Here is a 12,150-nt window from a genome sequence, read left to right on the forward strand (position 1 = left end):
ATTAGAGATGGTTTTGTTGATCCGCAGGAATGATCGTGGTATTGATAACATTTCAAACAAACTCATAATCAAAGGGTTTCCTGTTGGAGTTGTAATCTTTTCTGAAATGGGGCCTTTGTTAGCTCGGTGTCATTTGGTTGACCGGGAATTATTTGGTGGTAAGCTAATGGGGCTGGTTTTGAGTGGTGCAGCGCCAGGGGATCGTATAGGGGGCTCCAGGTGGTGTGGCCCGGGGCTCTGATGTGCTGCTCCTTTTTAATCCCAGATGACATTGCAAAATCCCCGAAGCCTGCCCCCTGTGTAAGACTGTATAGGAGCACAGAGCAGATGATTTGTTTAAGAAGCACATATCATGTATCAAACTGTGGAAATAAGGAGCTCCACTGTTTTATGTTAAGCCTGAGACCAGGTTATTACTTTATATTAAAGATAGGTATTTCTGTTCTTTTTTCGAAAGAGGGACATTTGTGCGATTTCGCTCATAAAGCATCATAATCCATGGTTTTGCTTCATCGATTATATTTGATCAAAATTTGAGCTTTTAATTGGAAAATTGTATTTATTTATTTATTTTTCGCAATTATGATCATTTCGCACCAAACAGGTTGTTAGGTAATGTTGAATAAGTAGCCCAATTTTCAAGCTTAACATGAATAACACATTGTCCTTTATGTGTGCCAAGAGTCCCAGAATACCTTGGCTGTCGGTGCTGGTGAGAACAATGGTCTCCCAGTCCTCCTGTCCAGAAATAGTCTATAGCTCACTGATGGAGAACATATTTCCCAATAGCAGGTGTCTTAGCCATTCAGTGCTTGATCCTCACCATGACTGTAAATGAAAGGGCCAGCCCGTCCAGGTGCGGGAGCACCCCTCGGTCCCTCTCAGGTTTCTCCTTGATGGAGGAGCTGTTTGTGGAAGACTGGGCAAGGTAAATATTGACATTATACTATGTGCATTGCTATTAAAATGCATTTATTATCCACTTTAGAATATGCAGTTGTGTGCATAAGGGTAATTTACTAAATTAGGGTAATGACACTAATTGTTATACTGTGCATAGTTCATTTCTTTTTAATAATCGCGAGTCTTCTTACAAAAGATAGTGTGTGCAATGACTACACTTTAGTCTATTTTGGACAAACTGTTGAAGCAACCTAAATTAAGATTGTCTTGTGCTTAGCGGTCACTATTAAGCCAAACACAGTATAATCTTATGAAATATTCATATAGCACATTGATAGTCAGTTTGACATATCTTTATTTCATTTTAAGGATCAGCTGGACTCCAACCAAAGCCATTCAAGGCAAACCTTCAAACGCTAGAAGAGTTTTAGCAGTTAGTCCACTGCGAGGATAATGAGCTCTCAGATGTGTCATGTATTTGCCTGAGAAATTAAGCCAATTTGTGGAAATGGTGGCCTGGGGTTGGGGGAATACAGAGTGGCTTGTAAAGATGAGTGATATCTGGCACAGCATGAAGAGAATGAGAGGTGTGCTGCCCGGTGCTTAGCTCAAATGAAAGCTCTGATTAGTGGAGCAAAGATCAAAATGACAGAGCGGTGGAGGCTTCAGCTGGGCCTTTGTTATTGATAAGTCTGTCATCTCCGCTGATATTGGAGCAGTAATGGCAGCTGATGATTAGGCCACTCCTGAGCTATTAACTACATTTCTTATCCTTTTACTGGGGCCCAAGAGAGCCCGCTCGAGAGACAAAGGCCTCCTTTATGAAGCTGGCTTCTTAAACGGCGTCCACCTGACCTAAAAGGCACAACTGTTACGTCTTTCTGCCAGGCCAAAGAAGTCGGGGACGAGATACATGTCAGAGGTCGCGGTGCGCTGCTGTTTGAAATGAAGGGGTTCTGAGTGAGTAAGCTGCTGAAAGAGGGCTGCAGCGAAATTACAGAAAATTGGCTGTTTTGTCAACATTTCATCAGAAGATTTACAGAAAGCTGACCCCGACCCTTTCTCTCCCCCCGCCACGTCTTTCACAAGGCTAAGGAGATTGAGTGGGTCGGAATTGACTGACAAACAAATCTCTTCTTTATTTCTTTCTCGCTTTCTCTTTCCCTTTCTAGAAGTGATATTCAATATGATCTCTTTTTAATGATCCTAAGTGGCTGAAATTACATATCCTCAACACATATTGTTGAGGTTGTTCTCATACCAGCGCACACTAAGGGCATAAAAAGTAATTATCAAAATGGCTTAATTCTCCGGTGAAAAGAGAAATACGCCATTTATTTTGTGTTATTATACCATAGTGTACGAAGATCAAGTACGTCCTTTTTAATATTTCTGTTTATGTGATGGTACATCGCGACTGTGTCGGTGATAATTATCATGTGTGGCCTGGGAATAATAAGAAAGGCAATATTTTTTTAACTTGGCTTGCCAGAGTGCACTAGATTGGTGATTCCAAGCCAGGGGTACTTGTACTCCAGAGGTTTTAAAGGTGAGACAGGGAGGACATGGAAAATGAAGAAGAAGAAGTTCAACTAGTACTTAAAAAAAAGACAAAGCATTAAACACACGTAAAAAACACAAAAATCAGACAAAAGTATGGCAAAGTAAGGCGAGAGAGCTACTTAAACAACTGAAAGTTGGTATATATAGCATAACGTGCAGAGATAAAGGCGGTGAATACATTATTGAGGATAAATTGATCAGCTAAAGATGGTAAAAAACAGTTAAGTAAGATTTTTAAAGGGCAAGTAGCTTAATATAGCTTCAGGAGAGATAAATAAATAGTTTAGAATAGCTAAAAGTAGAGGTAAGCAGTTGATCTTCAATGCTTGTTTAGCTTCTCCCGATCAAAATGCAGTCAAAGCATTACTGTATAACAATAATAACTTATATAACAGTTTACACAGCCAGTTTAAATGTTTGGAACGTGACAGGTGGTGTCAGTGCAATGGTATCTGACTTAATATCATAGTCCTCTGGTCTGGACAAAAGTTTTTTGGGAGGGGGGGTTACTACGCTGCATACAAGCTTGTTTTGGGCATAGCGTTTCTGTCTTCAGCTGCGTGCTTTGTCTCCGACCTCAGCTCAGTCTGCTCTCTGTCTTTGGTATTCCTCTACAAAGGCCAACAGGAATCCTAGGCTTGTTGATTTAGCCCCCAGTGGCCGGAGGCAAAGCATCTTTCATTAACGTCTAAAACCTCAGGAATGAGATACTGGCCTCGTGATAAGATCTGGTAATGCAGTAACATGGAATTATGGAAGAAGAAAATTGCCATTTTGTATATAAGCACCTGTGATCTCCCACGAAAGCTCGTTGGGTTCCCCGGCTTGGTTCAGTCCCAGGAGAGAAGACGGTCCTGGAACTCAATCTGTCCAACAGAGGAGAGATTTTCAGGCTGAAGGCCTGGAGCAATGGAAGGTGCTACTGTCTGCTGAGAGGTCAGTGCACAGGACCAGACAGTGAACCTGTGTGCCTGTCAGAGAATATCACTCTCAGGAGAAATACCCCCGGTGTTCATGGTTCTGTTTGTGGTCAGCAAATGTTTTAAGGTCAGTACAAAAGCATTTATGAGATCCTCTGGAGATATCACGTGCTGCTTAGCAATAAGTGTGGAAAATCAAAGAGCTGCAGTGAGAATATGGGAGTTCTTGTTTTCTTCATTGCACTTAAAAAGGTATGTCAAAGTCACCGCTTTGAGAAAGACATTTCTTTATCTGGGCCTCTATCAAGAGAAATGTCAGGCACAATAGAGTTATGTGGCATTCTGACATTTCAAAGGAGTTACATACCCTTATACCACAGAGCTGAGGTCAGATTCAGAGTACTTGGAGCCTGAGTGCAGTGCAGGTGTTCTGCTGGCAGCAAACGGCCTGAAGGACAAGAAAAACCTCTCCCTTCACTCTTGAGCCTCCTTCATCCTTACAGTTTGTGACACTGTTCACATGGCAATCACAGTGATGAAGTATTTTAGGATCTTTGGTTTGTAAACTTGGCATGTAGATAATGTTGGTCACTTACACATGATTGCAATTACAAAAAAAACTATTAGAAGCTAAGCCAGTAATTTCATCATTCCCACAGGGCTTTTGCTGTGAAAGGCTCATCTGATTTTCCCATGCTTTCCAAAGCCATGACCACAACCGTAACTCTGAATGTGGAGCTGTCGTAATATAAAAACAAGGCTGCTATAATGAGTTGAGCTGTAGACAGATCAAGTGGAGGGAAGAGGCTAGAAGGAAGCTAGAGGAAAGTCTTATTGTGGCAGAACTGATGTGTTTTTGTCTTCTCTGGATAGTTTCTTCATCACCTCTTTAAATTTTAAAGCATTTGGCATGCAGCCTGTGGCAGGTTCTCTTGAGGAAGCAGGAAAGCAATGAGGGTCAATGGTGCCATATATCTTAGACTGTCCACTTTGGAATCTGACATGGACACTTGAGATATGCATATTTAATAGAACGTTCAAGTCGACGTGTCTTGAATGGCCAAGTCAAATGCTTTTCATATAAAGAGAACTGTTGCTAGATGTTAACAAGTGAACACAAACTTCTCTATAAGCTGGAGAGACATATCGTCAAACGGTCTTTATTCTGTGTCTTCCTGTAATGCAAAATAGATAAAATGGCACATACGTCCCACCTGTAGGTCTTTTGAAGGGCTCGAGGGGGGAAAAAGAGCTAACAGCCATGTTTTTGCACCTCATTCCACTGCAATGCAATAAGTGATGTAACCTGTGAGACTCACAATATAACCAGCTCTCTCAGAAATCTGTCTGTCCATCATGACTTCACTTTACTGAATTAATGCAAACTCTGGCAATACTAATGTTTTATATATCAAGACAAAAACTGAAACGCTTAAACATGTGAAAAATCTAATCAGTAGCTTGTAGAAGCATCTTCCAGCAATATCTTAAAGTACCTTGAAATAGTTGTTTTATGTAGATTTGATCAGTCTCAGCATTGTGGAAGGACGACATTGAGGTTTCCAGGCAATTGGAAACACGTTATATAACAGCTGTATCACAAACTTGCATTTGCCTCTAGAATACTTTGGTATACAGGGAAGTTTACGGTTGATCCAATGGCTGCAAGGTGCCCAGGTCCTGCAAAACAAATCCAAATCATCAGCCCACCACCACTGTGCTTTAGTTTAGTTTAGTTGGTCTGAGGTGTTGGGTTGTGCTGTTATGCTGTGTGAAGTTCTCACTAAATGTTGTTCTGTGCCCAAACATGTCCGATTTGCCACAGCGGGGTTTATTTTTGTTTGTTTTGCTTTTTTGAAAAGAAAGGGATTTCTCCCGACAACCCTTCCAAACAAGCCCTACTTGTTCAGTCTTTATCTAATACTGTTATCTAGTACTTTCCTGAACTTTAACATTTAACATGCTAACTGAGGCATGTCAGGTACTGTCCCCTGAGGGGAAGACTGGCAACTGTTTTGAATGTTTTTCACATGTGGACCTCAAATTCTTGGAAATTGCTTCTCTAAGATCATTCCTCCTTAGCATTGCAATACAGATGGTCACATTTCCCAATCATTAGTTAATCACATGCATTTGATTATCAGCACTTGGCTGTTACTTACTCTCTTATATCCTATGGAAGTTTTTCCAGACACCGTTTCTGAACTTAAACACAGAGTGTGATAGGTCATGTGTTCTTGTCCACCTCAGGTTGCTTTTACAGTATTTAATTTTAAGACTTGTTGATCATTTGATTATTTTTATTAAGTCTTGACACATAAAAAAAAATGACTCCGTGCAATCTTTTAGAGGTGTTATTTTGTAGCCAACACAGCAGGTTTACCATGAATGATCTTAAACAAATCTCCTTTGATTGCTGTTCCATCGGTTCCCCAAAACAGCACCAAAAAATAAAAAATACAGTGCCATCATTTTGGCTTCGTGCAATTAGCCATCCATTTAATTACTGGGCCTTTTTGTGGTTAAAACATTTGACACAACCACCATTTGCACTTGTAGATAAAGTGAAGCAATTAAGCTCCATTCCGAAGTCTGAAACTAATCTATAGTTAAGGAGAAAAAGGGGAAAACACTAAGCATATATAATGTAAACAGTTTCTGGCAACAGAGCAGGGTATAAGTTCAAGACAATATTTGGAGGCTAGAAGACTGACAGTAATTTAATTAGACAGGAATCCTCACTCGTTCCGTGGGTCAAAGTTATCCATGTTAATCAGCAGAGACCGGAGACATATAAGCTGCTGGTTTCCTGCTGGGGCTTCTCTGTCTGAATGTGTGCTTGTACCAGACTTTGCATTTAATATAGAAACTTGTGTTAATACAAACTTACCATTAAAAATGTAGATGCCATTAATTTGCTGTTATATATGATTATTTTTAGTTTTTTTTTTTTTTTGGTATATTACATTTAGCAACATACCAAAAGGAAAGCAAAAAATTATACATAAAGGTTTTTTTTTTTTACCTATGTGGTGTTTTGATAGATTAATAGATAAAAAGGATTTTATGATAACACAAATCATGAAGACTGCAGCTCTTCCTTTGTGAACCATTTTCACAAGGTTTCAGATCTACTTTGTGTTTATGTTGGTAATCTCTCATCCAGCTCTCCAGTACACCTAAATTTGTTGTTTGTTTGTATTTTTTATTTTTATTTTTTGCCATGTGTCACAACCCTGAACACAACTTGGTTGGACCCTTTCTATTACCTGTTTCAGTCTCAGCATTTTTGTTATTTTCACAGACTGAAAGCTGATTTTCTGACTAAACCCAAGTTTTGAGGATGATAACATTTGCTATTCAGTGTTTTTAAAAAAACATCTTAAGAACTGCAGCTTTTCCTTTGTGTTTCAGGACATGTTTTATGAATACACTCAGAGAGAAAGCAAGGGTGAATATGAAGATTGTATTTCAAATGGATTTCTGAACAGTCCAGTGAGCTGCATCCGCAGAGTGAGCTGTGATCCTCGGAGTGCCAGAGTAAGAATGTGGCTGTCGTCTGGACACTTTGCACCCTGGGAGATGTCTGCAGAAAGCAATAACTTCAACCAGGCTGCTGTCAGCTTGGCCAGAAGCAAATGATCTAATGTCTGAAAAAAAGGTCAACCAGCGTATCAATTATTTAGATAAGCCAGTGTGAGTGGAGATGGGTATGGATAGTTTGATATTAGGAAAATAATTAACTGGAGTGTTCTGATTGTGATGATCCCAATTACGCCAACAATTAGTTCTACCTGTCTAGGGGAAACCTGCCTGCACAAAGAACAGGTGCAAATTGCTATAGTCAAAAGGAGTGAACACAGACACACACGGAGAGGACCAGAGCCAGAGCTGTCATCCTGCCTTTCAGGATGAAGTGGGGGATTAGGGTGGAGGTGAAAGCATGCTGAGGACCACGGTGACAGCGAATGAAAAACTCCAAAACTCCTGTGGAATTCACAGCAAAACTTTTGGTGTTGCCACCAGAGCGCTGGATCTTTCTCTGAAGTATTTTTGCCAGATAAAAACAAAAAAATCCCACAAATTAAATCTCAAAATGTCTTTTGCAATGATTGAATGAATCCTACCACAAAGAAACTGATATTTCTGATATATACTTTTCAAAGTACCCCCTGGGAGCATAACAAATTGATGACAATCTCTCTGTTTTGATCCGTTATAAAACATGTGCAGTGTGTGTCAGAGTGGAGGAACCCAGCACAACACCATCCAGGACTCTGACAACACTGATATTAATACCCAGAAAATGATGCCTTACAAATTACACCTTGTATTTGGCATATTCTCGCATGCAGCTGTGTGTGTGTGTGTGTCATACTCCTTTCTGCTGGTGTTACGGCTATGCAGGAATGCACTTTCCAGTGTGTTTTCCTTCCCTGCCAGCTTTTAGCTGTGGTGGTCCCGCGGCACCAGCCATTCGTCCTTCCACAGACACGCAGACTAGGCCAGCTCGGGCTCAGGTATCTCCACTAACCTCCCCTTTGTCCCACTTTAAAAAAGACTCTTTTGTCTGCCTTTTTCTGCAGGTCATTGTGAGGAGCGCTTCTTAGTGTCAGCTTTAATTCACACTGTAACCCTAGCCGTGATGACTCCCAACTATCCACACTGCCTGCCTGGCATTTAGCTATTCCGTGGAGAGCTGAGGCTGCATCAACCGATCCCCCCACACACACAATTCCCCCCACCCTCCACCCTATAACTGCACCCAAGAGACAACTTGCAAACTTTGTTCCTTAAATATTTAAATGCCCCTTTAATTGGCATCTGTCAAACCTCGGATCAAACTCCAAGAAAATCCTGGTGTTGCTTTTTTGTCTTCTCCCCATTTTTGTCTTTAAATGTTAGAATACAACAGAAAGCTATCCCCCTTTATGTTCAGTGGTGTAGATTTATGCCTTTAAATGACACTAAGGGGGCACGGCTCAGCAGTGTATATTGACAGTATTTTTATAACCTCTGACCTTAGCATGAACCGCAGTCAGAAAAACGGTTACATTAAAGGGTCTTGGAGTCCATTCTTCAAACAACAAAGCCATGTGAAGGGATTTGTCCACTGGATAATGTAAAAATGAACAACGCAGAAGGAAATGCACCAAAAAAATAACACTGGTATTTTTCTCTTTGGAGCTTAACCTAAGATCCCAGCTGGGGAGATCCAGCTCCAGGCTCTGTCTGCCTGCCTACCCTTGAAGAGGAGAAGAAACAACAAGAGGAAAGGAAGAAAAAAGAGAGAGAGAGAGGCTCATGTTAAAACAGCAAACATCATAACCTGATATCAACACTCAGCTGGGGTTCGCTTTGCTTCTGCAGTCTCAGTTTTTCTCTCTTAGGAGGGTGCAGTCTATAAGGGCTTCCTCAAACTATCTTCATGGCTAAAAATAAACCCTCATATACGGTACGCTGGTGTCAGGAGTTTAACAAGTTTTCTGGGGAAAATGTGCACATTTTTCTGTATCAGATTACATATTCAGATTAGGACGTCAGACGATAGGGTGGGTTTATGTACAAGGTGTTTTTGAGAAGAGGGTAATAGGCGTTTTACTTAAAAACATTATCTTCAAAACTGCAATTGCCTTCGCTGAATGAATGCAGCCTCATGCAAGCCAGTCAGCTGACCCTGAATCAACCGCTGCAATGGATATGTAGCTTAGAAAATACATTTTATACCAGTGCAATACATTTGAGACTATAACTGAAGACAAGAATAAAAAACAACTTTATTTTGTCTTCTGTTGAAATAATACATTTTGGTCAGTAGAAGGAGACGATGTCTTATTTATGTTTTTTCCAGTTACAGAATCGATACAATTAGTCAATTCCAATCATATGAGTGCATCTAATTTTAATCTTATCCTAAGTATACTAGAATTCAAATAATGTTCTCATTTTCGTCATTGTCATCAAATCTCAAGGCAAATTTTGAACTGTTCTTTCTTTCCTTAAGTTTCCCACCACGTATGTCACGCCCAGCTCCAAGTTTGTACTTTTTGTTTTCAGTTTGTAAAAGCCAGTTCCAAATATAGACTGTGTCACACATTGTAATAATAATTGCTCGTCATTAGAAAATTAATAGTTAAGTAACTCTTTAGTAAATAGTTACTGTTAGCAAAGAATGAAATTACATGGACTTATCGTTAATTATGTTGGAATTTTTTTCTTTGACCTATATAGCACAGTTGTGTGTAACCGTTTCCACTCACAATGAAGGTTATTATTTATTTTTGGTTATCATTTATTTTTCCATGCATTTCCCCATTCCTCCATCCACCCACCTCCAGCAGCTAATCAGAATTTTACACACCCATACTTCACGTAATTTCAACTTGGACTTCCTTGTTTGTCTTGTTTTCCTCTCAACTCTGTATTATCTCTGTGTTAAAGCCATCGCTGGTCCATAGCTATCACCTCAAAACAAAAACAAACAAACCAAAAAGTTATTTTTTTAAAATATTAGTTTGTTTAATAAATATTTGTTTTATGAATTATAGCCTATATTATGTATGGTATCATAATACACCATCTGTAAACATGATAACTACTGTTGCACGAAGTTGTTAATGAGCACCAAATATGGCTTTGGTGTTTGGTCTTATTAATAATTAGTGGATACCAAAGTTTCCTTGTTCAGTCCAGTCCTGTGATACACATACCTAAGAAAGTAGTTTTGGTGCCTGAAGCCAACCAACAAGCAGGCGAAAATGAATGTAAATAAGAAGTGAAACCAAAAGTCATGTGACAAACTCATTCATCACTGATTATTTATGGCAACTCCACCTGCCAATTAGAAGCTCTTTAAAACACAAGTTACAAGTTTTTTTTTAATATCCACATAAATGTTTATAGATGGATTACACTGTCATGTTTAACCATCTGAAAATTTAAACTTATAAACTAAATATTACCATTTTTAATCATGTAGTTGTTTATTAATGTAAAAAGAACATGAATTTATTGAGCTGGTTAGTTTTATACCATAGCGATAATGTCACTGGCTCAAATTATACAATGGCCATGTCAGACCGCTATATACAAAATACTTAGTAGGATCAACTACTTGCTGGTTTTGGTCTGTTGAGGATGTGAACATGCGTGTCAGGATGTGTCACTAGCGATGGGTCTTACCTTTGACTGGGTAAGAACAGGAAAATCAATGACATGGATTATTGCAAGTTGCTAAAAGATCGCTGAAACAGTGTAGAAAAACATTTGCTGTGATCTCTTTTCTTAATTTCAGTGTGATTTACACACAGATGAAACATAACTACAAGATCATAACTAATTCAAGTGTGTACCACAAATGTAGAATTTTTAAAAAGAAGAGAATAAAGCTTTGACTAAGATGGTAGAGTTAGAGATTCCAGTGAGTCACCGCAGTAAGGTAGATTCTCCCCTCTGACGGGCGACGGTAGAGTCTCTCTCTGCTGGGGCGGCTGTGGGATGGAGCGGAGGCTTGTGGGAGCTCGTCTCGGCCCAGTTCCCCCGCTCAGCTCACATTCTCTGGGTGAACCCGTGTCCTGGGGCCAGTTGGGCAGCACAGGCTCATGTCTCAAGTCCTCACAGTTCACTGGGCCCTTTAAAGTGAGCACACCCACCAGGGGCCCTAAAGACTACAAAAACTACAAACACTCGGCTGTCCAAGCTCACTGAGACACACAGATGCACACTTGCATGCATACATGCACACACACACCAACTGTTAACAGCCCATTTATCTTCAATACAATGGAGAGACAATAACAAAGACAAAGATATTATCTGCCTCGGCTGTTAGTTCCACCGGACAGGAATTTTGGCCCTTTCCGTCACAAAATGTACGACATAAATGAAGTATTAGCTTTTATTTATCAGATTTTTTTTTCCCAGAGAAAAGATATAGATCCTCCGATGGTTTTGGGAGGACAAAGTCAAAGAGCAGATCAGTTTTCAGACATGGCACACTCCGGTGAGCATACGCGCCAAGATCAAAGCTACCCCTTTGCCTACCGCAGTGCATCCCCAACAGATCTGACAAAGTGTCCCCATTGTGTGACCCCCCCCACCCCCCCCACCCCCCCGACCCATTACTGATAAAGAATTGCTTCCAGAACCGCCCCCTCGGAGGCCGAACCGGTCCTGCGTGGAGCTGCAGTTCGTGCTCTGAGGGGAGCTGCGGCACGCTGATGAACACACACGATATGACATGTCAACTTTCATGCAGTAAGACAGCATCAAAGAGGCTAGGAGCGACGTGAGGCTTTTCTTTGGCATCGACGAATTCCTTCAAGAATCTGACTACACCAGAAAACTTCACCAGCTGTTCTAATTACTCTATTTTTTCATGGGATTATTACAAGAGTATGTTTGAGCATTTCGGAAAAAGAACAGTTGCTGGGTTTGGCAAGTTCCTTCCAGTTGTTTGGTGTTTTTACTGAAGCAGGACTTCACATGACTTGGTTTCCTTCCTTGCTTAAAATAAAAATATTGCAGTCAGGTGAATTACACAATCAAACGTGACATTTCCTTCAATTGATTTGGTTTGTTTGGGGATCGCTTGTATTTGGAGAAATAGGCAAATATGTGCACACACCCACGCCACGCACACCTGAGCATTTACACTTACACATTGTGCTGGCTTGCTCTGCCACGTCCACAGCCTCAGGCATGTTCTCGGTCCCTCCCTCCCTCGTAATTACTTTGGTGATCAAGGTCAGAGCAGTAGTAAAGC

Source organism: Mchenga conophoros, linkage group LG12 (assembly GCF_057382185.1).
Source record: "Mchenga conophoros isolate Kocher_MC1m ecotype Shallow Benthic linkage group LG12, M_conophoros_male_GT1.1, whole genome shotgun sequence".
Taxonomy (NCBI): domain Eukaryota; kingdom Metazoa; phylum Chordata; class Actinopteri; order Cichliformes; family Cichlidae; genus Mchenga; species Mchenga conophoros.